The sequence below is a fragment of the Delphinapterus leucas genome, chromosome 2, assembly GCF_059928025.1.
Source record: "Delphinapterus leucas isolate spDelLeu-1000000601 "Yukka" chromosome 2, BTC_Dleu_Yukka2, whole genome shotgun sequence".
In the NCBI taxonomy this organism is placed as follows: domain Eukaryota; kingdom Metazoa; phylum Chordata; class Mammalia; order Artiodactyla; family Monodontidae; genus Delphinapterus; species Delphinapterus leucas.
Window position 1 is genome coordinate 146,086,562 of NC_143130.1, and position 28,000 is coordinate 146,114,561.

Sequence of the window (28,000 nt, forward strand, 5' to 3'; positions counted from 1 at the left end):
CTGTCTCCCTCACCCCAGCCTGCGGGTCTCTGTTCCCTGTGGCTGTGAGTCTCATTCTAACACCTCTCCTGACATTGCTCCAGCCCCTCCCACACACCCATTTAGTACCGCCTGAAGCATGCCACCCGGTCACACAGACCTTTAATAGCAAGTGAAACAGTAGCAGGTGTCAGAGCTGAGAGAGGGAAAAAAATCTCAATCCCCACCAGAAGGCGAAGATCATTTTCTGCATTTCCATTTAAAGGGAGAAGTGAAAAGCATGAAATCACATGCCAACCAGGAGAAAGAGTTTAAACCAGAATAACCTTGACAGGAGCACTCACCAGCAGCTTCCAGGTCACGGGTCCCCAAACTGAACTCCTGGGGAGAAATGGACACACGAGCAGGGACACACAGGGAGAAGCCCCCTAACCTTCTACCCTGAGCGCCACCCCACCCTATGGCCTACGTGACCTTTCCACTTGGACATGCCTCAGGCTCTCAGGCTCTCCTGCTCCAAACTCAGCCTGTCATCTTTCTTCCAAATCTGCTCCTCTTCTAGGTCCCTTCCCACATAATGACTCTTACCCAAGCCAGAGATCTGGGAGCTCCCAGGACTGCTCTCTCTTCCTAATACCCACACCCTACTGCACCAGCCACAGCTACCCAGCATCTTAGCCCAGTCCATTCTGTCCCTGCTTCTTCCATCACCACGGACAATGGCCTTCATCTGGCTCCATCGTCTCTTGCATGGACTCTTGCAGTAGCCTCCTGGCCAAACTCCCCTGAAACTCTCTCTCTAATCCAGCTTCTATTTTGCTCCCAGTATGATCCCCCGCTCCAAATGCAAATCTGATGATGGAAATTCCCTTCTTAAAATCGTTGAGTATTTTCTGGTGTCAGGATAAATTCCAAACTCGGGCTGTCAAACAAAGCAGTCCAAGCCTTGCCCCCAGCTGTCCAACTTGATCTGCTTACGGTACTCACCAACACCCACACCTCCCTGCCTGCCCCATTTTCAACTCTTTCCCTCAAGACTTCAGGCTTTCAAACACTCACGACTTTGAAAAGCCTGTCTCGTTGCTCGGTCTTCCTGATGAACTCTGATGAACTCGTCCCTCCAGACCCAGCTCACACATCTCCCATTCAGCCCTCCATCTGTCGCCTCACGCATCTCCTCCATCACATCGGTGTTGCACTTGCTCGGTCACCCTCTGCCTCCTCCACCAGCTCCTTGAGAGCAGGGACTCTGCTTTGTTCATCTTTGGCTACTCAGAAACAGGACAGAACCTGATACAAAAGTCTGAACAAATGTCCAAGGAACGGTCCTCTCTGGGGCCAGGAGAGGCTGTGGAGAGAGACTGGACAGCTCGGGCAACGTGGTGGTGTGAGAGAAGAAAGATGCTTCTCCCCCTCAGGGACCTGGAACCCTGCCTGGGACAAGTCCTGGGCTTCCCAGTCAAGGGGGCAAATGGCGCACAGACACTGAAATCCGTTAGAATAGCAGACGTAATATAAAAATATAAATATTTTTAAAAATATCATGAGAGAGAAATTACTGCCTGCTCCTGAGATTAGAGATCTTCATTTTGTCCTCTCCTGGAGGAGTGTTCTAAACTGGACCAAGGCCAACCAGCTTTCAGGGTCTACAAGTGCCAGGATATAAGGACATCAGAAACATCACTCTAGGGCTTCCCTGGTGGCGCAGTGGTTGAGAGTCCGCCTGCCGATGCAGGGGACACGGGTTCGTGCCCCAGTCCGGGAAGATCCCACATGCTGTGGAGCAGCTGTGCCCATGAGCCATGGCCTCTGAGCCTGCGCGTCCGGAGCTTGTGCTCCGCAACGGGAGAGGCCACAACAGTGAGAGGCCCACGTACCGCAAAAAAAAAAAAAAAAAAGAAAAGAAACATCACTCTACAAGAAAACCAATTTTTTAATAATTATGTATGGTGATGGATGTTGGATGTTAAGTAGACTTATCATGGTGATCATTTTGCATTATATAAAAATATCAAATCAATATGTTGTGTACCTAAAACTAACATAATGTTACACCTCAATTAAAAAAAAAAAAGAAAAAAACAGAAACATCAGTGCTTCACCAGGAAGTTGAAAGCTGACTTCACTCACTTTTTTTTTTTTAATTGAGGTAAAAATCATTTAACGAGAAATTCACCATTCTAACCATTTTTAAAGTGTACAACTTAGTGGCTTTTAGTACATTCACAATGTTTTATAACCATCACCACTATCTAATTCCGGAAACTGTTCATTGCCCCAAAGGAAACTGTGTACCCACTAAACGGTCACTCCCATCCCTCCCTTCTCCCAACCACTGGCAGCCACTAATCTACTTACTGTCTATGCATTTGCCTGTTCTGACTATTTCATATAAATGGAATCACATAATATATCTTTTGCATCTGGCTTCATTCACTTAGCGTGACGTTTTCAAGGTTCGTCCACATTCTAGGATATATCGGTTCTGCATTACTTTTTTAGCTGAATAATATTCCATTGCATGGACATATCACACATGGTTTATCCATTCATCAGTTGATGAACATTTAGATTGTTTCCCCTTTTTATCTATTATGAATATTTGGCTGCCATGAACATTTGTGTACAAGTGCTTGTGTGAACATATGTTTTCATCTCTCTTGGGTATACAGTTGGGAGTGAAATTGATTTGTCAAATGTTTATGTTTAACATTTTTTGAGGAACTGCCAATATGCTTTCCTCAGCAGATGTACCATTTTACATTCCCACCAGCAACGTATAAGGCTTCCAATTCACTCACTTTTTAAAGATCTTAGATGTTGAATTCCTAATACCGGGGCCTTTCCTGTAGACCCTGCAAGAATACAACCAATGGGATAGTGACAGTCGGAACCTAAAATCTGAAATGGGGAAACAGCTTCAGGCTGGATCTGAGCTGATCACTGATGCCTCCACTCACCCACCTCCCAAGACTGGCTCCCTGCAGCCATCACTCGAGTTCTGTGCAGCTCAGAATCACAAGGATGTCATATGACCTGTCTCCTAGACCTATTAGGTAAGTCGTCTCCACTGTCCCCCACTTGCAAATAGGATGAGGAGAAGAGGTGAGTCTAGATCTCACTGGCAAGTAGGAAGGAGAGGAAACAGCCCAAATCCAGGGAACCATTCAACAGAAATTAGTGTTTTTCCCGTGGAAACCAGAACACTGGGGCATCCTCTGCGGTGGGACGGGTGGACCAGCAACAGGGCTCAGGATGGCTGGCTGCCAGACAGGCACAGAGCAGCTTTGGCTACACAGAAGTCTAGGCAGGTGGGAGGTCTGAAAGCACCAGTCACAGCACAGCCTCAAGGCATGAGTGTGAGGGGCAGACGGTGCCTGTGGGCGACAGGAGAGAACAAGGCAGGGTGCTGGTGGGCCCCAGAGGCGGGTCCACCTCCTAGCGCACCACCGCCCCTCCCCAGACCACACCTCAGCAATAAAAGCAACACTCACTGCTAGGTCCTTGAACACAGTCTGCACCCTCAACCCCCATCATGTGCAGCACGTGCACACGTTTTCAGCTCCCTGAAGATTCCCGTCTCTAGAAAACTCCGACTTATTCTTCAGGTCTCAGTTCAAGCAGATTGCTTCTAGGAATCATTCCCCCTCAGATGCTGTCAGAGGGCCTGGGGAGAGCAAGGCATTGTTTTAAATCAGGGTTTCTCAGCCATATCACTATTGACATCTGGGGCTGGATAATCTTTTGTTGTGGGTCTATCCTGTGCATTGTAGGATGTTTAGCAGCTTCCCTGACCTCTACTCATGAGATAAACACCAATAGCACTCCTCTTCCAGTTGTGACAACCAAAAACACCTCCAGACATTGCTCTTAGGGGACAAAAGTGCCCCCAGTTGAGAACTGCTGTTATAAATGTTTTACAAATAAACTCACAAAAACTCTATGAAATAGGTCCTGTTAGTATCTTCATTTTAGAGATAAGTAATTTGTGGTACAGAAAGGCTAAGTAACTTCTCCAGGGTCACACAGCTGGTGAGTGATAGAGTGGGATTTGAACCCATTCAGTCTAGGTCCTATATCCATGCTCTTACTACTGTTAATTTTAGCAAGTCTCAGAACCCACTGAGCTGACCCCACACAGAGAACTGGAGAGGAATCCCCCTTTTGCTCTGTAGGATAGAATCAGAATTGAGGGTCTCCTTGCTTGACCACAGGGAGTACCAGCAAGATAAAACAGAGACTGGGAGAGGGAAAAGGACTAGAAAAAAAGGAATGGAGACAAGGCCAGGGCAACACAAAACTCCCAGGCATCCATGGAGGCTGACTCTGAGTGGCCTGATGGGAAAAGAGACAAGTCCTATTCTGTACCACCCTCTGCGCTATGGGTGCTCATGACCAGCTGGTAGTAACGCCTCTCCTGTCTCCCTCCTCCCTTCCTCCCTGCTTCCTCTGTTCTTCCCTTCCTTCCTCTTTCCCTCCCTCTCGCTCTTCTTCCCCCCTTCCTTACTTCCTCTTCCTTTCTTTCTTGTTGGTAATGGGCTATGCAGCTGCCTTACCAGATATTGTGGAACATGAGAAATAAGAGTAAATAAGTAAACTGAGGCTCTGAGCTTAATGAGGTCTATCGTACACACACCCCTCATCCGAGGGAACTACTAGTAAAGCTGGGATTTTATATCAAGTATGATTGCTTTTGGCTGCAGTTAACAGAAACTAGACTTAGAGTGGCTTCACTAAAAAGGGGATGATTTTCCCTGAAGGGTCAGATGTAAGCACTCCAGGACTGCTGGGTGGTTTCACAATGCTATCAACACCCCCAGGCTCCCTCTGTCTTTCTTCTTGGAATGTAGCTTTCCTCCTTTTGCTCACAAGAAGGCTCCTGAAATTCCAGGCATCACAACTGTGGTCAGGAAGCAAATGGGGGAGGGGAAAAGATGGGAAGGTGAGTGCCAGCTAAGTCTGTCCCATTGCCTTACATCTCAGTGGCCAGAACTGTATCACATGTCCACCCTACCTGCAAGGGAGTCTGGAACGGTGTTTATTTTTAATTGGGCTATAACCACTCTGCAAAAAATATTGGGGTTCAATAAGTAAGAAAAAGAAGAGAATGGATATTGAGGAGGCATTTAGCAGTGTCTGCTATAGATTCCAAAGGCAGCCTTCATTTCACTAGGAAACACTATTTCCTGAGAACCAGCCCTGGAATGGAGATCCAAGCTCTGGAGATAGATGCCTAAACTTGAATCCTGTCCTTCCCCTTACTATCTGTTGTGACCTTGGGTCAATTGCTTTATCTTTTCATGCCTCATTTCCCTCATCTATAAAACTGAGGAAAAAATAACATCCTATTCACAGTGTTGTCATAGGGATAAAATCAGTTAGCATATGTAAAATACCTAGACTAGTGCCTGGTGCGTAATAAGTCCTCAATAAATATTAGCCATTTTTAGCTGTTATTATTTACTGAATATCTACTATATGCCAAATGCTCTACATTATCTTCTCCAATCCTCATAACAAATGATACATGAGTTCAGGAGGGGTCCCCAGCCCCACTCCCTGTCATTTTACCATTTCCTCAGAGTCTTCTAATCCTTAAGAGTTTCTTTAATGAAAATACCTCTAAGAAAGGTCTCTACACCCTTTTCAGCAAGCAGCTGAGCAGTTGGTAGGGGTCAGAGATTAGTAGCATCAGCACACTGGGGTGTCAGACATAACCTCTCCCTGGCACTTTCTAGTAGGCCTTGCCCTGGGTTTAGTTCCAAGTTTTGAGTAAAGATTTAATCTAATTTCTCTTCTTTCTTGCTTGATCTGCAAATTGGCTCGCCCATCCCAGATACTTAGAGAAATGTGTTAATGGCACTCTGGGGATAAAGCAGGGGCTGACACACTCAGGGCTTCCAGTGCTCAATTAGGACCGCGTGGTGGGATGGATAGAAATGCTGGGGTAGAGGAATGTGGGGGGGAGGGGAGACCACAGCCTACAAGGAATTTCAGTAGTTAGCTCCTGTGTAAGGCCAGACCAGGCTAGAGGACAATCAAGTTCAATGCCCCAGACCCAGGTGCTGACTGAAGGGCAGTGATGTCCGAGGCAGCCAGCAGGAGAGAAGGCATTGTTTCTACTGCGAAGGCGAAAACAGATCCGAGTCCCCACTGCAGTCCCTCTGTGCTCACCAAGCCCCCACATAAACCATCAGATTGGGCGGGGTTGACTCCTGGAAGTTCAGTCTAAACGAAATTATATATTCCTAGAAGAGCTCTGAAGAATTTAAAGATTCCTGTCCCCATAGGATAAATTGCACTTGTAGGAATATTTCCTACAGAGGTAATGTGCAGAAGGATTTTGCATTATAGCATTGTTTGTAACAGTAACCAATTTGGAAACAACCAAAGCATTCATGAATAAGGGGCTAGTAATTTATGGAATACATACATTTAAAAACAAAGCTGCACATCAGAATTTACTAGCATGAGAAGATGTTGCTGACATGTAAGCAAAAAGCACATTATGAAGCAACATGTAAAATATGTACCACTTATGTGAATATATATACACACACACACACACATATATAGTAATACACGCACACACACACATATATATAGCAGAAAGGCAAGAACATGGGCAGAGATAAAGACAGAGATGTCTGAAAAATGTTCACCAAAATGTTAGCCTTGATTTCTCTGCATAAAAATTTCCTGCAGAGTCAGGTATCTCACTGTTGGAGTGGGAATTTATAGATAAGTAAGGGGAGGAAGCTCAAGTAATCCATACGGTAATGGATTAGAGTTTGCAGCATCAGTATGAACTCATGTTTAGCTTAACATAGATATAGATGGTTACATATAAAAATATTTATACATATGTATATACACACGTATCTATTTCTGTCAGCTAAGAGGATCTAGAAGAAATGACACGCCAGTAGCAAGGAGCACATATAGTGTCTAGATGTTTACTTCTAATACTAGTCTCCAATAAAAGGAACCAGGGATTCTTGAAGAAATGACTGATTCGAGGACTAGGGCAAGAAATATACACAATGAGCTGAAGCATCTTGTAGTGCCAGCAAGTAAGAAGGCACTAATAAAGCGAAATAAAAGAAAATCACCTACATTGATGGGTATGTCAAAGGAGCACAGGAGCCAACTGGCAGAACTCCCAAATGGCTACTACTGGAACAATTTAAGCAAAATATAAAATAAAATAAGTATTATTAGATTCTAATCCAAATATAAAATAAATATCTATGAGTCCACACTAATACAAATAAATTCTTGAATAAATTAATCAATGGGGGAAGGAGACAAGATAAATCTCTCATGCAGAAGAATTCTAAATAATTTATGTAGATATTCTGCCCTCAAAGAGGAGAAGCATAACTCTCCACTCCTGAAGTGTGGCTATGCACAGTGACTTCCTTCCAAAGAGGACAGTGTGGAAAGAGAGGGAAGAAAAGAGCAGCTTCACAGTGGATAAACCTGACAAACTTGTCTCAGTCCTGTGATCAAGGTCAACTTCAACAGTCATAAATCATGTTGATAGTATGTATGAATTGATGTGAAAAAAAAATGATGTGAAAAAAAAATGACGCTTTGCTTCTATGACCTTCCTCCTCAACGTCCACAACCCCAGTCTCATCTTGAGAAAGATATCAGACAAATTCCAGTAGAGGGGCATCCTACAAACTATTACATACAGGATGGATGAACAACAAGGTCCCACCGTACAGCACAGGGAACTATATTCAGTACCTTGTGATAAGCCATGATGGAAAAGAATATATTAAAAAAGAACGTCTCTATGTGTAGAACTGAGTCACTCTGCTATACAGCAGAGATTGCCACAGCATTGTAAATCAACTAGACTTCAATAAAAAAAATTAAATTGAAAAAAAGGTAGACATAAAAAAAAAAAAAAAAGCCTGACCAGTGCTCCTCAAAAATGCCACAGTCGCCAAAAAACAAGGGGAGGCTATCAAACTGTCACAGCCAAGATGAACCCAAGAGACAGGTAAATTAGAACTGTTCTTTAAAAAAGGTTGTTTTTTAAAGTTCCCACAGAACAATTTTTCCCTAAACAAGAATCAAAGTGAATTTTGATCTCAATCTTCACAATACAGAAAAGCAGTAAAAGACTTACAATTAAAAAGCTTTTAAGCTTTTCCTTAAAAGTTTTCCAATATCCTGGATCAAATTCTTACATGGGGTCTAAGGTCAAAGTTCTTGGGCTTTCTCTAGCAAACAGAACAATTTTCCTAAAAATATTAGAGGCAGACACAGCCCTGACTGAAGGGAGGGGCTCAAGAAGGTTGAGGCTTCCTTTTCTGGGATGTCGATGTTTTCCTTAATACACATACTTGTAGGTTAAGTGTGTGTGTCTCAGCACAGCCTTTGTGAGATGGCAAAGCCAACTGTGTCCAGGTACACTTGCAACATTTTCATCAGGCCCTGGTCCATCTCAGTAGTTCACTTCTCAGGCCCCTGTCTGCCCTCGGAACAGACCCATTGGAGCTTTTCAGAGAGGCCGTGGAGTCTCCATACAGAAGCACACAGGCAGTGGCCAAATATTGGTGGTCACAACCTTCAGGGCCATGATTCACTGGGATGGTTAGATGCTTTGCCATGATGATATCCAATCTGTCATAGACTGGTTTATGAGACATTCCAAAGATTCCCCTGGATGCCAATTTAAGTCAAAAAAGAAGGATCTTGAAAGGCTGCACTTCTATGAATCAAGAAGCTAAAGGGGGCAAATGATGGAATTGTTTTATTCCTTCTTACTGATTTTGTATGTATGCAACTTGACGAAGTAGAATTATAGCAAGTTGGTGTTCCTGATGACCCAGGAAATGCACTACAAAATAATTCTTTTGAATGGTCAGAGAGGTCCCTAAAGTTAGCACTAGGATTCAGAAACAAGTCAGAAAATGATATCTTTGAAAGCTAGAAATGGCAAAAATCAATATGCAATGAATGGAATTAGTCCCCCAGGTATTCAACCCCTGTAAGTCATTCACTCTCAGAGATGTTCGGAAAACATATTACAGATAAGACTGGAGTGTCTCCCAAATCCCGTCAAGGGCCCCAGGACTCTTCTGTATTTCCACGGGAAACTACTAAATTCAAATGGACTTTAGCTTATTGAGATAAGCTACAGTTTGGAAAATTGTGACATGCTGATGAAAAATGCAATGGAAAGCTCTAGGTGGAATCTAGAGACAAGAGAGAAATAGAAAAGTTTTGGTCAGTGTTTTAAAAATAGGTCTAAGCAGTAGTCTAACCAATTTGTGGTTTCTGGTTGCTAGAAAAGTATCTTTTCCTGGGACAACTAGGGCAACTTCTCAGGTTCTACCAGGGCTGGTCCTGTGAGAGTAGGTAACCCTTTCTCTGATTGTGAGTTCTCCAAGGAAACTTAGGATCTCCAGGGAATACACTGGGAAGGAGGTGATCCAGATAAGCAGACGTAAGAAGTATCCAATTACTAGAAGTCCTGCATTAATATGTTTATAAACCAGTGTCTTATAATTTTGGAAAACGTCCCTCCATACTCTGGAACTAGAGCACCTACATATACTGACACAAGTGGGTTCCCAAACCCCAAGGCTGGGGACTCAGATGCGGACTAAGCTGTCCTCACTAGGGGCTACGCCATGAAGCCTGCTTGGGGAGCTAGGTGGCTTCATTAATGCTTCCTCACACTAATCTGGATCTTGATTTTTAAAATAACATCTTACATCTTTAATTCTACAAGGCTATCTGTTTACTTAAGATGCCTCTTAGATTCATCTCCTTTTGGGACTGGCTAATGTTACAGTCAGTGAAGATGGATTCATCTGACTTACCAAGATCTTTCTCTAATTGTGTTTGATTTTTCAAATTCATCTAAGAGCAGCAGGGTTGGAGTCTTTCTTATATGCATTGAACCACTTGGTGACCCCTACCCAGAGGTTGGGTATCAGTGAAAGAACCGTGACAAGATGTGTTTAGGCCACAAAGCCCAAAGCCCAAATCCTTTACTTATGCTGCACACAGACTTTATATCCATTTGTATAGAAATAACCTTCTATGACCTGAAAACAGTACTACTTAATGGACTGCAAATTTTTTCACTTATAATTTAAAAAGTAACACTCACAAGAGACAAACTTGTGGTAGTCACCCATGTGCAGTGAGCAGGCCCCAGTTTCCCTGAAGAAGTTTCATCCATGGAATAGAGAGAAGAACTTGTGTTTTAAAATATGGTTTATATATGAGTAAAAACAATCTTATTTCTCAGTATATGCTCTTTAAAAAGTAATTTGGACTCTTTTCTGCCTTCTTAGACAACAACCATCACTTCTTCCCCACTTTGCCCTCTCCTCTCTGTCAAATGTTTTCTATCACAAAGAAATTGCAAAGCTTCTGGTCATATTCAGCATTCTCCTTGGTTTCTGCAGGGCTTCTTGGTGAACACATGCCCTGTTATGATTAAAAACATTTGCCAGCTATAAAATGTCTTCTCTAAGCCTCTCTATAGAAGAATATTAAAATCAAAGCTCATGCTGTTATGAGTTTCTGGAACAATAGTCCTGGAGGCAACAGCTGTTCTTTCTTATTGTTATAACAGCAACTCTCTTGGCAGCACTGAGATGGGCTCTTATAACTTCCCTGGATGGAACCCACTAAAGTTCAAAGCAGATTCCCACCAATCCCTGACATCTGAGTGATGCAGAAGAGCCCTGTGCAGGATGGGGCTCATGAGCCCCTCCTTCTATGAACCACACAAGAAGGAAATGACAAGGAGAGAAAGAGAGCTCTCGGAGACCTTGGACAACTTTTCTCTTTATCTAATGGCCCCACTCAGAGGCAGCTGCCCAGGCTAGACATTCAGCTGCTTCCTTCAGGCATGACTTCCCACCTGGAGTATCAGGAAGGCCTTTGGTCAGGCGTCAGCACTTTGCACCAAAGATACGCATGGGTTAACTTCCAAAGGAACAAGGCAAGGATCCTCTTTGCTGAACAAACTCCAAAGGAGAACAAAAATGGAGCTTTTTAGCAAGAAGCCTGACTTGACAGGTCTCTGGTTTGCTAAGGAGACAGCAGCATCACTGGCAGGTAAGAACACAGAGGGTAAGATGACTCCTGCAGCTTGAATGGTTCAGACTTCAAAACTAAATCAGAGTATTTGTGGAAGTGCAGCATCAGGTCCATGCTTTCTGCTCATTTCTAAGTGGCGAGATAATCATAGCCCAGCTTTTGAATGAGCACAGACTATTTCTTTTCCTGCTATCTGCTTCTGTCATCCTTGGAAGCCCAATAGATAAACCATTTTAATAGGCTATAGTAATAATATTAAGTACCATTTATGTTTTACATACATTATAATATTAAATCCTCACAATGAACCAATGAAGTATTATTATATCCATTTTATATGTGAATAACTTGAAGATGTTAAGGGATAAATAACTTACTCAAGAATATGCAGCAAGCAAATGGCTCCGGGGGGTTTTGAACCCAGATTGTCTGGGCTCCAAAGCACATGCTCTTCATCATGTTATCTTCCTTCTCTACTTCCTACTCCCTCCTTGCCCAGAGTGGCTGCACCTCAGGAAGAACACAGGCAAACCCTCAGAAGAAAATGACCCCTACAACACACTTTGTATCTATTGCCTGAATATTTTAGAGACTATTTGCTGCAGTGAAAGCCTGCATTGGGCTATATCACACGAATAAAGGGCCTTTTAAAATACCAGCGTCTCAGGGTTGCAGGGGTCCAAAAGAGGCACCTAATCTTCATATACATCTCAGGAATTCTTAAAGTTACAGTGTCAGCCCAAATCCATTTTGCATGAGGATCAGATGAATAGGTTCAGAAACTGGCACAAAACATTTTGAGGACTTCCAGTAAAGCCTGGAAATGAAAAGCATGTATTTACCTTTGCTTCCCAACATCTCTAAAATGACAGTACAGAAATTTAAAGGAATAAACCATGTGGATATCGAGAATGGGAGAGGAGACAACAGAAGGCAAGATGATGGCAAGTGAATGGAAGAGTGATAACTGCAAACCAGAGAAAGTTGAAACCGAACTGCCTTCAGAGAGATGGCCTGTGAGAAGTAAGCTGATTTGTGCTGTGGAGCCCCTAAAAGGCTTTGGGTTCGAAGGTAGGGATGAGGAGTATGGCTGGAAACAACCTGATGGACAGAGGTCTTCGTGAGAAGCATTTATCCCGCAGCTCTGTCCTTTCCCATACCCTACTCCATCAGATGGTCAGCCCTCCTCTACCTACTACAGAAGACAAGACGTATATCCCTTGGAGGAACTGAGCCAAAAAGTTCTCAGGTTTGGAGAGACAAGGTTCAACAGAAGGCAAAGTACTAAATGAAAATGGGTAATTCATGAAAGTCTATATACTGAATAATGAGACTCCAAGCCCTGTCTCCACCCCCTCCCAGGCTTACAGACAGGTGCTTTGGAGAAAATGAACAACATCAGAGAAAGACTTACCTATGATGACATTTCAGGGCAGCTTAACAGAAAGGCACCGCTTCTGATTTAATTATTTCATTAAAAAAATTTGAGCTTCTCATTTTGAAATAATTTGGCTTACCAAAAAAGTTGCAAATATGGTATGTAGATTTACCATAGACTCTTCATCCATTTTTCCCAAATGTTAAAATTTTACATAACTGTAGCACACTTATGAAACACAGGAAATTAACATTGATACCATACTATTAATATATAGACCTTATTCAAACTTAACCGAATTTTTCTTCTCTGATCTAGGACCTAATCCAAGACCACACACTACACTTAGTTGTCATGTCTCTTTAGACTCCTGCAGTGTAGGACAGGTGCTCATTACTTTTTTGTCTTGAATGACTTTGACACTTTTAAAGGGCACCGGTCAGCTACCTTGTAGAATATTTCTTCTCAGCACATCATGTCAGGAAGCATACGATGTCAATATGACTTGTTACTGGTGATGTTAACATTGATCATTTGGTTAAGGTGGCGTCTGCCGGGCTTCTCCACTCTAATGTTAATCTGTGTGATTAATAACTATATTGTGTGGAACAAAGTATTCTGTCTCCCAACACATTTTGACCCGCCAAGTTTAGCATCCATTGATGCCTTTCCTTGTAACAGTTATTACTGTGGTGCTTGCCAGATGATGATTTCTAAAAATTTCCATCATTCCTTCCACATTTTTGATTGAAATTCTAGTCAGAGCTTTCTCTTCTCCAATTATTTATTTATTTATAAAAGTATTTAGTTACATCAGTATGGACCCATGGATATTTATCTTATTCTATTCTATCTTATCTATCGTGTTCTACTCTCATTATTTATTTTGTTGTTCTAATTGGACACTGAAAACTTTTCTAAGCTGTCTCCTCTGTCCTTTTAACGTGTCTTTTTTGAGTACTTTCTTACTTTCTGGCGTTGCAAGATATTCCAGGGTCATCCTGTACTTTTTCTAACCTAGCCCAGAAGGAGCCATTTCTCCAGAGAGGATTGGCTGCTTTTACTAGAGAATGATATTTAAAAACTAGGATTGGCACTAGGCATGCTTACTGCTGTTGGGGTACATTCCGCCTAGACCCTCTCAGGGACAAAGCTAGAAAATAAACGTATGGACACACATACGCATACACACATCTGTATCCTACGGTTGTTTCAAAAATAGCAACTCAAATTTTAGATTAAGATTGATGTCCACTAAAATCTGCTTAAAAGAGGAAGAGCTGGAGAAGCATAATACAACAACGGCTCAACTCCTCAGGCCCCTCAATTCCATGAAGTTATAAAAGCTCTTTGATATACTTTTACAGGGAACAAATATGTGAAAATAGATTAGTAACTTGAGCAAGCTGTCCAGGGTTTCTTCTTAATAGCCATCTTTCTTCGTGGCTTCTATTCATACTATTTACATAGCTTATGGGATATCTTCATAGGTTCAAAATTCCTACCCGTAAAATACTTACTAATTACAAAGGCAAAAAGTAAAACTTTACGCAGAAGAAGCCTGGCAGATACCTTCTTAATCAAATGATCACAGAGAACATTGCCAGTATTAGGACAAGTCAAAGTCATGCACTCCTGATAGGATACAATGAGAAGTGCACAGCAGCCCTTCTGTGATAGTCCTACCAAGGATGCATGACCTGAACCTAATCAAGAGGAAACATCAGACAAACCCAAGTGCAGGGAAAATCTACAAAACAACTGACGTGTATTCTTCTGAAGTATCAAGATCACAAAGGAAAGACTGAGAAATTGTCCTAGACTGAAGGAGACTAAAGAGAAATCACTAAAGGCAACGCATGATTCTGAACTGGATCTCCTGCTATAAAGGACTTTATTAAGGAAAATGTAAAAACTTGATTGGCGTCTGAGAATCAGAGGATAGTAATATATCAGTGTGAATTTTCTGATTTTGACAGCTATATGGTAGTTACGTAGGAGGATGCCCTTGTTTCTGGGAAACATACACTAAAGCATTTGGTTACTATGGCATTTTCATGTCCAAAACTTGCTTTCAAATGGTTTAGGGAAAAAAGTTCTTACTATATCTGCAACCCTTCTCTAAGTTTGGATTTGCTTTAGGATTTGAAATAGCTAATTAATCAAAAGAGAGAAATCATGAGAGAAAAGATTTTTTTTTTAATACAAAGAACCCCTGGAAAGGAAAAAAAAAAAGTCACATACTCTTTATGAGGCAATTTTTAACTGAAGAGGAGATCATTTCTCTTTGCCCAGCCTCAAATCAATAAAATTCATTTTTATAAGACAGTGACTGAAATGTTCAGAGTTGGGAAAGACACACATCAGTCAAAAGGAGTTTTTTCAACAAAGTCCTGCCATTTCTACTCAAGATAATGTTAAATTATAATCAGAAAATGCTCATACTAGTTTCTCAGCCTTTTTCTTTAATGAGATTGTTTCTTGAATGGTGTCAAATGTCAGAGCAGAGATTTGAGACCCACCTGCCACTTGTCCTGGGAAGGCTGTATGAAAGAGGATAAGAATAAGGCTATCCATATATCTTTACATAGGATATAAGAGATATAAAGGATAATGGTCCAAGGATAAGATGTGTGGACACCAGCTACTCACTGCTGCTCTTCTGGAGGTGACCTGCCTCTTTCATATATACTCAAAGATGTTTAACAGGGATGCCATCCAATTATAACTTTTTCTTTGTAATGTGGGGCTCCAAGAGGTGGATGACTTCTATTTTCTAACAGAGATTCTACAATGTATTGATCACACAAAAGCTGTCATGACATAATGTACAACAGGAAGAATAAAGTCCCCCACTCATCCCCGTTTGATTCTATTCCTCATTTGCCTAGGCTTTCTCCAGGAATGGAACAACATAAGCCTTGCTGTCCTAGAGTGTCCTAGAATCAATTCCCCAAATCCATACATTCCCAGATAAAGGAAGCTACTGAGAGTCTCTGTCACGCACACAAAGGAAGAGAATCAGAATCAACCTAATGACACGTACTGGATTCCGGTCCCCAGTTTTTGCTCCCTCAGCCCAGTACTTTTATGCCTCCAATGCACAAAATGCCAAACATACATGGTAGCCCTTGGCATTTAGCCTAACCTGCTCCTTAGCTGGTGAGCTGGGCTGGAAGAAGGTCAAGTGGCCCTGCTGGCTTCTTCCCCAAGGCTTACATCCTGCCTGAGGCCTCGAATTCTGGCTGCTCTGTTGGTGAGAAGCAGCACAGAGAGACACAGGAAAAGAGGGCATTTCCCCCTTGAGCCTCGAACAGCTGGTCCAAACCTGTCCCTCCATGTTTTTCCTCCTCGTCTGTTCCATTTTCATCCCTGCTTGCAGTACACGAGCAGGGTGGCCTCCTTCCAAGCAAGAGGCTGCCCAGAGCCATCTTAGCACAGCTTATCACAGCCTGGGGTTTTGGGGCTGCAGTGGAGAATTATGCCCCCCCTAGAGACTGGAATGTGACCCTCACAGCTGCCCAGAGCTGAGCTGTGCATTGGTGGCTGCAGGAGAACTTGAATGGTGCCAAGTAGAACTCAGATGCCACCAGAGGCTATGCCAGGGAAGAGAGAAACGTGGGTCTCAGCAGTTCCACTGTCTGAGAACTCACTGTCGAATGTGGGTTCTGTTATCCTCCTAGTTGTTACCCTTTTGAATGTGCTTCTTAGAGTTAGCATGGCCTGAGGAAGCACAGGTTACGATGGAGAAGGCTCTAGCCACATCAGTCCCACCCAGATGGAAGTCCTCTGAGTCATGCCCCAGCAGCTCCCCAGGGCCATGGGAAGTACATGAGATTTGTCAACAAGGTGTCACTGCCTTTGGACAGCTCCAGGTCTTCTCCTCATTAATGTGATTCAGAAGAACATCCATTAAAGTTATCTGTACACCAAGAAAGTTTAAACAGCATTCATGATGCCTCTGCTCTATCTGCCCTCAAACAATCAGTATCATTGAAAGGAAAGAGAAAGCCTTTCCAACTCCAGCAAGTGGATTTTTAAAATTTCCATCCATCCTCAGTTATTTTGCCCTGTGACCCGACCGAGAGCAGCCTTGAGGCTCACACTCCCACACACCCCACCAGCCATCAGGGATATATATTAAAGTTTGTCTTGACCTAATTCCATTCCAAAATCACATTCCCCCTGCACACCAAATAATGGCTTCCCTTCCAGTACTGATACTTGTAGGCAAGTTATTTCAGTAAACTATTTTCCCAGAGGTTGTTGGTCTTTATGAGCCCAATGAAGCTTCTTGAGGTAACAGTAACATTCAGAAATAAAGAAGATTTATCTTTTCTCTGGACCTGCTTCTCCAATTCTGTTCCCTCTTTGACATCTTCATCTGAATTTAGCCTCCAGGGAAACAAGCTTAGTCTGACCTGGCCAAGAGCCGACAGCTAGAAATAGCCCTCATGTGTGGGAAGAATCACGTGGGGTTTCAGTCCTGGATCATGGTATATCCCTCCCTAGGATGCCAAGTCCAATCCCATCTAAGTTCCCCTCGGTACTGCTGGCTGTTTGCAGTTTTTGAAAAGAGACAGTTGGCCACAAAGGAGGTTCTGACTGAGTATAAGGCTCTTTGTGGCCTTGGCTTCCAGGAGTTTGGGGGCATGTGGTGAGAAGCTGGGCTGGGCTTTATTCTCAAGTAAAGGATCAACTTCAGATCCGGCTTTAGCACTAGTTCTAGACAGGGCTGGCCTCCCTGTCCTGCCAAGCTAGGAAGAAACGAGATGAAGAAAATAGTGCTTTAGGACAGCAAAAATGCCATTTGTGTGTAAGGTAGAAAGACTGGATCTGAAGACAGGGAGATGGTCCAGAAGGGAGAAAAATGGGCCAGGACCAGGTGGTGCCAACAGTAAAAATGAAAAGAAAGGACAGACATGTCTCAATCCACTCAGTCTGCTATAACAAAATACCACAGACTGGGTGGTTTATGAACAGCAAACATTGATTGCTTACTGTTCTGGAGGCCGGAAACATGAGATCATGGTGACAGCATGGATGGATTCTAATGAGGGGGTGTCTTCCAGGTCTTGGCCTTCTCGTTGCATCCTCACATGGCAGAAGGGGTTTGGAAGTTCTGTGGGATCTCTTTTTTAAGAACATAAATCCCATTACTGAGGATCCCACCCTCATGACCTAATCACCTCCCAAAGGCCCCCATCTACTAATACCATCACCTTTGGGGGTTAGGATTTTAACATACGAATTTTGTGGGGACACAAACATTCAGACCATAGCAAGATGAAAGAAGGTCCCAAGGAAAAGCAATCTGAAATACTGGTTGGCCAGCTGGATGTGAAGCAGCGGGAGAAGGAAGATTTAAGAAAGCCCAAGGTTTAAAATTTGGGTGGTTAAAAGAATCTGTGATTAGGAGGAAGGCCCAGTGATAAAGCTGAATGATAAGCTGCTGGGTTTGATGACATCCTCCTGTAAAGATCCAGTCAGCAGCAAACTTGGGGTGAAGAAAACAGTCAGAGCTGAGAACTCAGATTCTGCAGTAACTCACATACCTTGTGAAGCTGTGAGAATGGGTGAGTTCTCTGAGGGAAAGAACATAAAGAGAAAAGAATGAGAAATTGCCATCCAACATTGAAGAAACCTCTAGTCAGGGCAGAAGGAGGAATGAGGACTAGAAGGAGACAGGGAAGGAAAAGTCCAAGAAGGAAGAAGTATTAGGGTTTTTCAAAGAAACAGAACCAACAGGATGTGTACCTAGAGAGAGAGAGATTCATTTTAAGGAAATGGCTCACATGACTATGAAGGCTGGCAAATCTAAAATCTGCAGAGTAAGCTGCACGCTGGAGACCTAGGGAAGAGCCGATGCTGCAGTTCAAGTTCAAAGGCCATCTGACGGCAGAATTCCTTCTTGCTCAGGGACCTCACTTTGTTCTCTTAAGGCCTTTAAATGATTGGATGAGGCCCACCCATATTATGGAGGGCAATCTGCTTTACTCAATGTCCACCAACTTAAATGTTAATCTAATTTTAAGAACACCCTAAAAAAAAAAACCCTTATAGAAACATCCAGGATAATGTTTGACCAAATATATGGGCCCAGCCAAGCTGACACATAAAATTAATGATTATAGAAGATGAAGCCCTGTCTTTAAGGAGACCGAGGATAGCGTTCTAAGATAGATAATGATGATCAATCATGAGCACTATCTGAGAGGCTGAGGATTATGAAGGAAAAGTCCAGTGCATTCTGCATCCGGGGATCACTGCTAACCAACTTTCTCCTCCTATTAAGTGTAAGATACTGGTTAAGAGCGTAGGCTTGCAGCTAAAAAAATTCTGGGAGCCCACAATGACTCAACCATTACTTGCTGTGACCCTGTACAAATCACTCTCCCTCTTTGGGGCTCAGTTTTCCAACGTCTAAAATAGGGATAATTGTACCTATTTCTTAAGATTATTTTGAGCATTAAATGAAATAATACTCTTGAGTGTCTAGTACATACTAAGTACTTGATAAAGAGTAGCTCATACTCTTTAATTAAATTAAATCAATTATTAGATTATTAATAGATTAGTATTGCCATCATCTTGATCATTATTATCTTCATCTATCCCAAATTCTGAGGACACAATTTAGAGTAGAAAGACTAAATGGATTAAAGACTAAAGGAGTCGTTGAAGAGAAAATGACAAGTAAGGAAAAATGTGTGCCTGCACTGGATTGCAGACCCAGCATTCTACACTGCAAACCAGTCCTGAGACCTGAACCCTTTTGATTCATTCCCTCTCCTTCATAAGCAAGGAAACATTTTCAGTACTAATGCACTGACTTCTCCCAACCCTTAGGTTAGTAACAGAACTAGAGAACAGACCTTTTTCCTCTACTTTGTGCCTATGTCATCAGATCAGCATGTTCCCAGCTCCTATGACTTAGCCCTTGATTTTGATACAGTTCCTAGAAAACTGAGAATGAGGGCCATAGCGGACTACATCTCCCCCTCCCCAGAGCAGTGCTGAGGCAAATGAGGAGGGAGCAGGTATGGCACTTAACACTGCACAAGGCAGGCATGGATTCTGACTCTTACATTTAGCTCAGGGTTCCCTGACAGTCAAACTGCCTTTCCTTTCTTCTTTCAGCCCAGTGGAACATGGGTTAATGACTTTGTCCAAAGAAACAAAACAAAAGACTCAAATCCAATGAAAAAGATCTCAGAAACAAGTCAGGCATAAATAGCGTTCCAGAAACTCTACAACTGAATTTTTTTCATTGACAAATGATCCTGCCATCATTGTAGATAGGGTAACATATCTAATTCCTATAATTCTATATCTTTAACTGAAGCCTTCAGGAGGTCCTTTGATGGAAAGAAAGATCAATGGGACTGAAAGGAATATATTCCACTTTATTCGCTCTCTCTGAACTCAATTTCTCACCAGGTACTCTGATAGCTTCCCTCTTCCACCCCTGCCTGAAGCCAATTCTCATTTATTCAACCCTAATGAAGAACACGAATCCAGTGGATTCACCAAACTTAACCTAGTAAAGACCTCAACTCCCTTCCCCAAGCAAAACTCTTCCTCTTGGTAATTTTGTTTGATGTTCTTCATCCAGAAGAGAAAAAAATAAACTGGAGAAAGACCAGAAAGAGAAGAGGTGGAGAGAAGATTGAAAGGCCCTGAGAGTTCACAAACAAGAGAGCCTGCTTCAGTGTTATAAAGTGCCAACCACACTTGATTTATGCTCAAATTAGGCTTTATTTGGCTCTTCTAAGCAAGTACCAGCATTCAAATCATTCAATTAGTGGCATACCCACTGCCTACTATATATTGCATGATGCTACACGTTGCCAGTATGAAGACAAGACATCATCTTGGAACTAACGTTACTTACTATGTGATCTTGGACAAGTTATTTAATCTCCCTGTGCCTCGGTTGTCTCATCTGTAAATGGGTATAGTAATAGAGTCTACCTCAAAGGCTGTGATGAGAATTAAATGAGTTATTATGTACAAAGCAATTCAGTGCTATTGTAGAGATAGTATTAAAAGAGCATAGGGTACTGGAGAATAATTCCACCAGGACCTTTATGAAGGATATGGTACTTGGACTGAGCCTTTAAAAAATTGAGTAAGGGTTTAAGGAGAATGGAAAAGCATTGGAAAAGCCATCCTAGAGGCGAGGCCTACATAACAATGGCACAGAAGTAAAAATACGCACAAGTCACTGGCTGGTAAGGGGCTGGAGCAGGAGAGAATGGGAAGGGGTAAGCTGATGGAACCTCGGGGCTCCTATCTCGGGCTCTGCTGGGCCGGTGCCTGCAGGGGGAAGGCTGTCCAGATGATGTATGGTGCTCCTGCTACAGGGAAGAAGCAGTCCATGACTGAGTACAGGAAGAGCAGCCCTGGAAGAGGAGCGGGGAGCATCTCCCATCGGCTCCCATCAATTCCCTCAGAACCTGTTCCCATGACTTCCCCATGGGAGGGGCAGGAAGGACGGAAATGGTGTTTAGCCTAGGATGGGATGCTCTTCCAGTTCAATTCAAACAGTACTAAACCTTGGAAAGTTTCTGAGTGGAGCCTTCTGTTTTACAAGTTTTCCTCCTTCTGGGCACCACCTTCATAAGCAGCCCCTACCCACAGCCTTCCCTCTGCCCCTCACTTTTAAGAGACCCCCAGCACTCCAAGGAAGGAGCAGCCCAGGTGAGGTAAAGCTGGGAAGACCATGGGGGTACAGAAGTGACCTCAGCAGCCACAGCATCTGTCCTCTCACAGGGAGACCAGACTGTCCAGGAACAGAGAGAGGCAGAGATCAGGGAGAAAGACAGAGATGGACATAGAGAAGGAGGAAGAGAAATGGAAGGAGACAGAGAATCAAAACCACAGAGGGAGAGTCTGAGTGTACCCAACAACTTCTGTGCTGCATCTCACAGTGCCTTGGCGCTCAGCTTTGCAAAGGTGTAACCTGGGTGGAGGTGAAATAGTTCCCTCTCCACCATCACTCTCAGTGGTCTGCTGTGGAATTTGTGCTCCTGTCTCCTGACCTTAGGCTCTGTTAGATTAAAGGCCCCAAGTCCCACGGGGGGGCCATAGTTGGAGTTCTACTAGAAGCCATGATTGCCATCTATGCATTATAGATTTCTCATGCCAATTCACGAGCAGGCAAGAAAAGATGTTATGACGTTGGCAGCGGCGGGGGTGAGGGCGTGGGGGTGGAGGCCAGGCAGTTGGTGGCCCTGACGACCACGAGGAACTAGGCTGCTGCTCTACAGTGGGAGGCAGGAAGAAGTGTGTCTGGAACCCAGGGGATCTCCTGGGATATCTCTCAGGGCTTCCTGTGCCCAGTGGTCACTGTTAATGGGGCCATTTGTACAGCCATGGAAAGGCTCAGAGCCCTTGGAAAGGAAGATCTGGGCCATCCCAACAAACTAGCTGCCTTGACCCACCAAAGTGTTTGCTGAGATGAAGGAAACATAGAAGATGTGGTGGGGAAAGTGGATAATGAATCTTCATCGAGGCCTTGGGACCAGTTATAAGATCACAAACCATGGCATGTTCCACTAACCTCCTGTCCTAAGGCTATTGCAGAGATGGCAGTCGGCCAACACCTTGCAGTCTCTGTGACAAGTTGCACTTGATGGAGACATCACTAGATCTGTGCAGTGCACAGGAGGTCTGGGTCTTGCATCTTGCCTCACTCCTTCCTGGCCCACTTTCCATCCTGCTGTTGCCATGGTGACCACCTTTGCACAGGGGTAAGCTGAGAGCATCCTGCCTCAGTTGCACATGCCTCAGGGTTTCTTGGCTATGACAGCATGGAGCCAGCTGGATCTCCAAGAAAGTGCAGTCCTGAAGCTACTTGATGTATCTCTTTCCCTTCTGTCACTTAGGTGGATATTTCTGAGCACATTCTGTGTGACTCCTCAGAGCATCCCAGTGGCGTTGAGCCCCAGTGGCCTGCAAGAGTGACTCACTCAAGAATACCCACTGTAGTGGCCTCCTGGCCTTGCCTGTCACATACTTTCCAGTCCCCACTCCTGTTCCCCAGGAATCACTTCCCCACGTCAGCTGCCCGCACCAAAGCTCTTCGCTCAGCTCTCCTCTGAGGAAAACCCAGACTAAGACACACACTTGGTAGGGGAGGACGAGAAAGAGAAGAGAGCCACAAAGGGAGATGTAGAGGTAAACAGAGCCAGGAAAAATCATAAAGGAGAAAGGTCAGAGAAGAGGAGAGATGCTTCATATTCCCAGACTAATCAAATTCCCAGGTCAGTTTCTGGGTCAGAGAGGCAACATCGAGTTTAAAGTGGGAAGGAGAGGCCAGTGAGGGATATGAGTGGGGAGGGAAAACTGTTACAATTACAGAGAACACGCTACAATCCAGACCTCTCACCACCTCGCCATCCAGCTGCCCAGATTCCACAGTCATGTCTCAGAGCAGCTCTGCTGCAGAAGGGACTGCTGGGAGAAGCAGAGCCAAGGACACCTCCAGGGAAAGGCATCCTCTTGGAAGGCAGTCTGAAGGGCCAGGACATAGATGTAGGTGGGCTGAGCCACTTCCTTCAGGGAGAAATAAAAGTCAAGCTTGGGGGACCAGGCCAGTTTCTGGGGGTGGGAGCTGAGTCATAAACAGGAGACTGAGTCAGGGATTAGGAGCAGAATGGGAACTGGAGGGACACTCCTGAGCACAGGCAGGGATAACTGTCCCTCTCTGTGGCTTCCCTCTGCCTGTGTGAGGGCTCCCACAAGGGTACAGAGGAGGGTGGCTCAGGGTCAGTGACACAAGGAAAAAGCAGTCACTCCTGCCAACAGCTCAGTGCACTACTCCAAAGATATTAATGCAGTGTTCCTTGAAGAGTATTTATCCAATAAATATTAAGCACCTACCAGGTGCTGGGCTCTGTTCTAAGCACAGCAGGGAACAGATTCCCTGCCTTAATAGAGCACACAGTCTTGTAGGGGAGACATGATGTCTTAGTGTAAATGATTCTGAGAAAATTCCCCATAGTGAGTCTTACCTCTGCTGACTCAACTCCTTTCCCTACACCATGAGTCTCTACCCATGGCAGGCTTGTGTGGGAGGGAATGCGGAGTAGGTGCAGCCTCAGGGTCCCCTCAGGATCCCTCTGAGGCTCCAAGCCCAATCCCTCCCTGGGGCGGGTCAGTCCCTGCCTTCCCTGGGTCGGCTCAGCTCTGGTACTGACCCCAGCCCTGCAGATTTAGCCCCGTTGCTCCTGGGTCACACAGTGCATAGGCTCCATGGGGTGCTGCATGCCTACCCTGCTCTTGGGGCTGGATTCATTTGCTGCCCTGAGCCTGTGGCTCAGGGATGAGTCCCAGGTGCCCCTGAGCTGCAACCTCTGTAGTCTGGGCTTGTTCCTAGTTGCTCTGCTGGGACCAGAGCCCTGCCCTGAGCCCCAGCTCCCTTAGCTGCATGGGGAAACCATACCTGTCCCCTGCTCTTCAGTACCCCCAGCTGCCACCTGGTGTCATGCTTCAAAGAGAGGAACCTCTTAGAACCACAAGGCTGCCATTGCAGACTCCAAGTACCATCCCAGGTACCTGGCTACTCCTGATGCCACACCTCGCCCCTCAGTCATGCTGAGTGGCAAGGCTGCTTCAGATGGTCTCATTTCAGGGACTTTTTCCTCGCTTTTCCCTCCATCTGCCCCACTGACTCCCAGCCTGACTTATGGCTGAGCATGCATGGATTTGGAGAGCAGCAACACTTCTGATCAGGAAGTGAATATATACATGTGTATATATTACAAGATATAGATAGAGATAACTGAAACCTTTTTCTAATATAAAGATCCAAGTCTTTGTAATGGTTTTAAATTACCCCATTTTCTATAGCAAAGTTACACATACACACATGCCATATCTTAAACCTAAGTTGACAGGGTGTGAAACTGCATCTTGTTTACTATATAATGAAACACTTCAATGATACTCCCAGAAATAATGCCTTTGCTCTGAACCACTTTTCTTTTTAGTATTTAATGTACATTATTACCACAATTTTCATCTGCTTTTCAGAAATACTCTTCAAAATCCATTTTCCTTGATGTGAAACTAAACCCAAAGAGCAGGGGTCCCTGTCTATGTTGTTAACAAGTATTTTGAGATTTCTTTAGAGATGCATAACTCCACAGAATTGAGCATACAGGCCTATGAGATGCTGAAAAGGTGTCACGTCTATAAGGATACCTCTGGGTATAAGTTGAAATGAACACTAGGGGGTGGGGGGTAGGGTTCTACTCTTAGAAGGGTTTGTTTGTTGTCTGAGACAAAAGCACTCACAAAGGTGAAGTCAATAATAAAGCAAATGACCAAAAAAAATTTTATGTCAATTGAGACTAGGTTTTTCAACTGAAGTGAGAAAAACACAACTCAAAATAACTCAATCACAAAAATGTGTGGAGAGCGGACAGTGGAGTGAGTTTCAACATACCCAAGTCCAGGAACTCAAAGGGAAGCTATCATATCTCTCTCCCTCTCCGCTCTATTTTTTGCAGTGTGGTAGCCTCAGTCTCTCTGATTGAAGAAAGATCTTGGCTGCAGAACATTCTAATCATCATCCCAGTAGATCCCAGGACATTGACTGGTCCTGTTTCAGTCACATGCTCACACATGTCCAATCACTGGGACCTGAAGGATGGGGCACTACGATTGGCCAGATTCTGGCCACATGCCCATAGCTGTGGCTTAGTGGACCAGAGCACCATAAGTAGCAGACCCACCAGAGCCACATAGTGTAGAAAAATGGACATTTCCCTAAGGAAAGGGAGAACCAGAAAGAGGGTGGAAGGGAAACCAGGCAGATAAAATAATACATACCTACCTCAAAATTCAATGCATTGGTTTTCCTCAACTTACACTTAACCTCTTAACAGTTTCTTCTGACCTCATAAAAGTGGAAAAGAGGATTTACCTATATTCATATATAACACAGACAGAAGAATGAAGAGAGACCCAGAGAATGCTCCAAAATCTATCAGTCAGCATTCTGCTTCCAGAGAAGGAGCCAAGTTCAAGTCATAGGTGATGAATGCAAGCAGGAAAGCTCACTTCCTCCAGGAACATTCAGGTCAAGTAGAGGAAAGGTTGGTCAACACTGTGAAATCATAGCAGAGTCAGGCAGGGCTCAGGGTGAAAGCTGCTGTCACCATCCCACCCCAACTGATCCAATGCGAACACGTACTTCATGGAGCCCAGCTTGACTACATCTACCTGGGTAGTCCCACCACCTCCACTGAGCACTCTGACTCCAGCACAGACTGTAGCTCCCTTGTCCTATCCTTCTTCCCATCACCTATTAACCAGGACTTAACTACCCCTTTGCATTCTGCTTTTGGCTTCTGCTTCACCAGGCTGTGGGAGCTTAGATTTCATAATTTGGCTGAGACTTGTAAAAAGAGTTTTAAGGAAACTTATTCCCACACTACTAAAATAGCTACATGATTCTGGCTCCCCAAATTCCCAAAGTCTTTATCCTTGTTCTGAAAACTCTGATCTCAATCATTCTCTCTGGTTTTATCTCCACTACTTTTCTTCATAAATACTTCCTTCAAAACACTATAAAATAAGGTCCTTCAACTGATTTTTTACATTGCAGCCACTGGGCTTTTCCCATCACTATTCCCATGTTCCCACCATTTGGGTTGTTCTTCCTCCCATCAAAATTACAGTGATTCTTCAAATGTCACCTCAAAAGCAACTTTCCTAATGGAGACTCCTATGGCCACCACAGTGGGAAATGATTGCCATCATTGGTATTAGAATTTAGTGTTGGAATCAAGCTGATTTAACCAGCTTTCAAGAATGAAATTTCTCTACTTGTCTCTATGATATTCTCCACCACTTCTAGAAAATGATTTCACCCAACACCAGCCAGAAAAATTAACACATGCTCTGGGTCTAAACAAAGTATTGCTTTTTGAATTGTTATAAGAATTTAGGATTGAAAGAAAACTGTGATTGTGCTATGCAAAATAGTATGGGCCTTACTCTCATGAACTCAGGGAAGCAAATTTATGTGAATCTGTGAATCTCAGAACAACATATAAAATATGTGAGGATCTGATAATACAAGGGATACTCATTTGAAATTTGGAAATTTTGCTGCCCGACCTCCATAAACCATAGTAGCGACTGACAAACACATTCATTGAATGTTTAGCCCACAAAAATATATAAATAAATTCCCAGAAATTTTACTAATGTGTGGTAGAGCACTCCAGTGGTTAGACCTTATGAAACATACAAACCACTTCTAAAATAGTCTTTCCCTTTATAAAATTGCCCTAACTTAATATAGGTTCATTTTTGAAATTGTCCACTCAAGAGTTTCCTACTTGTTAGTATTCTGTTCTCCATCACAGCAAGCTATTCCAGAGATTTCCCTGTTGGGAGCCTTGGATTTACAGATATCTTTTAAGAATATGTTTCAAAAAACAGTAATTTCTCCTTACAATCAGACTTTTAAAAAGTGTTCTTGCCCTGTCTCACCTTGTCACCCACTGCAGTGTGGCCACGGATCTCACCACCTAAATCTCTCACCAAGATTATAAACACCATCTGCTGACAAATCTAACAAGAATCTTTTGGGCCTCATGTCACAACTTATCTGTGGTATTGACATTGGGGGCTACTTTCTTGTTTTTGAAATGTGTCCCTGGAACTCAACCTTTGCATCTCCTTCCTCTACGTTCCCCTGAGCAATCTGACTCCACCAGTGGATTCAACTCCCACCTGTCCCACTGCGTTTCTTCACCTTGACACCCACCTCACTCATCTTCACACACAAAACATGCTCCTCCTCTCACATCCCCATCTCAGGAAGGGCATCACTCCTACCTACTCTGTTGTTGGGAGTCTTTCAAGATTCCTTCTCTCTCGACCCTCACATCTGATTGGAACTAGTTCTTATTAGTTCTGACTTCTAAAATTCTCACATAATCTGGAGAAAACTCTAATTTGAAAAGATACATGCACCCCAATGTTCATTGCAACACTGTTTACAATAGCCAAGACATGGAAGCAACCTAAATGTCCATCAACAGAGGAGTGGATAAAGAAGATGCAGTACATATATACGATGGAATATTACTTAGCCGTAAAAAAGAACAAAATAATGCCATTTGCAGCAATATGGATGCAACTGGAGATTATCATATTAAGTGAAGTCAGACAGAAAAAGATAAACATCATATGATATCACTTATATATGGAATCTAAAAAATAAGATACAAATGAACTCACTTATAAAACAGAAATAGACTCACAGATATAGAAAACAAACTTATGGTTACCAAAGGGGAAAGGGTAGGGGGTAGAGGGATAAATTAGGAGTTTGGGATTAACATATACACATTACTTTATGTAAAACAGATAAACAACAAGGACCTACTGTATAGCACAGGGAACTATGTTCAATATCTTATGATAACCTATAATGGAAAAGGATCTGAAAAAGAATATATATATAAAATAACTGAATCACTTTGCTGTACACCTGAAACTAACATAACATTGTAAATTAACTATACTACAATAATGAAA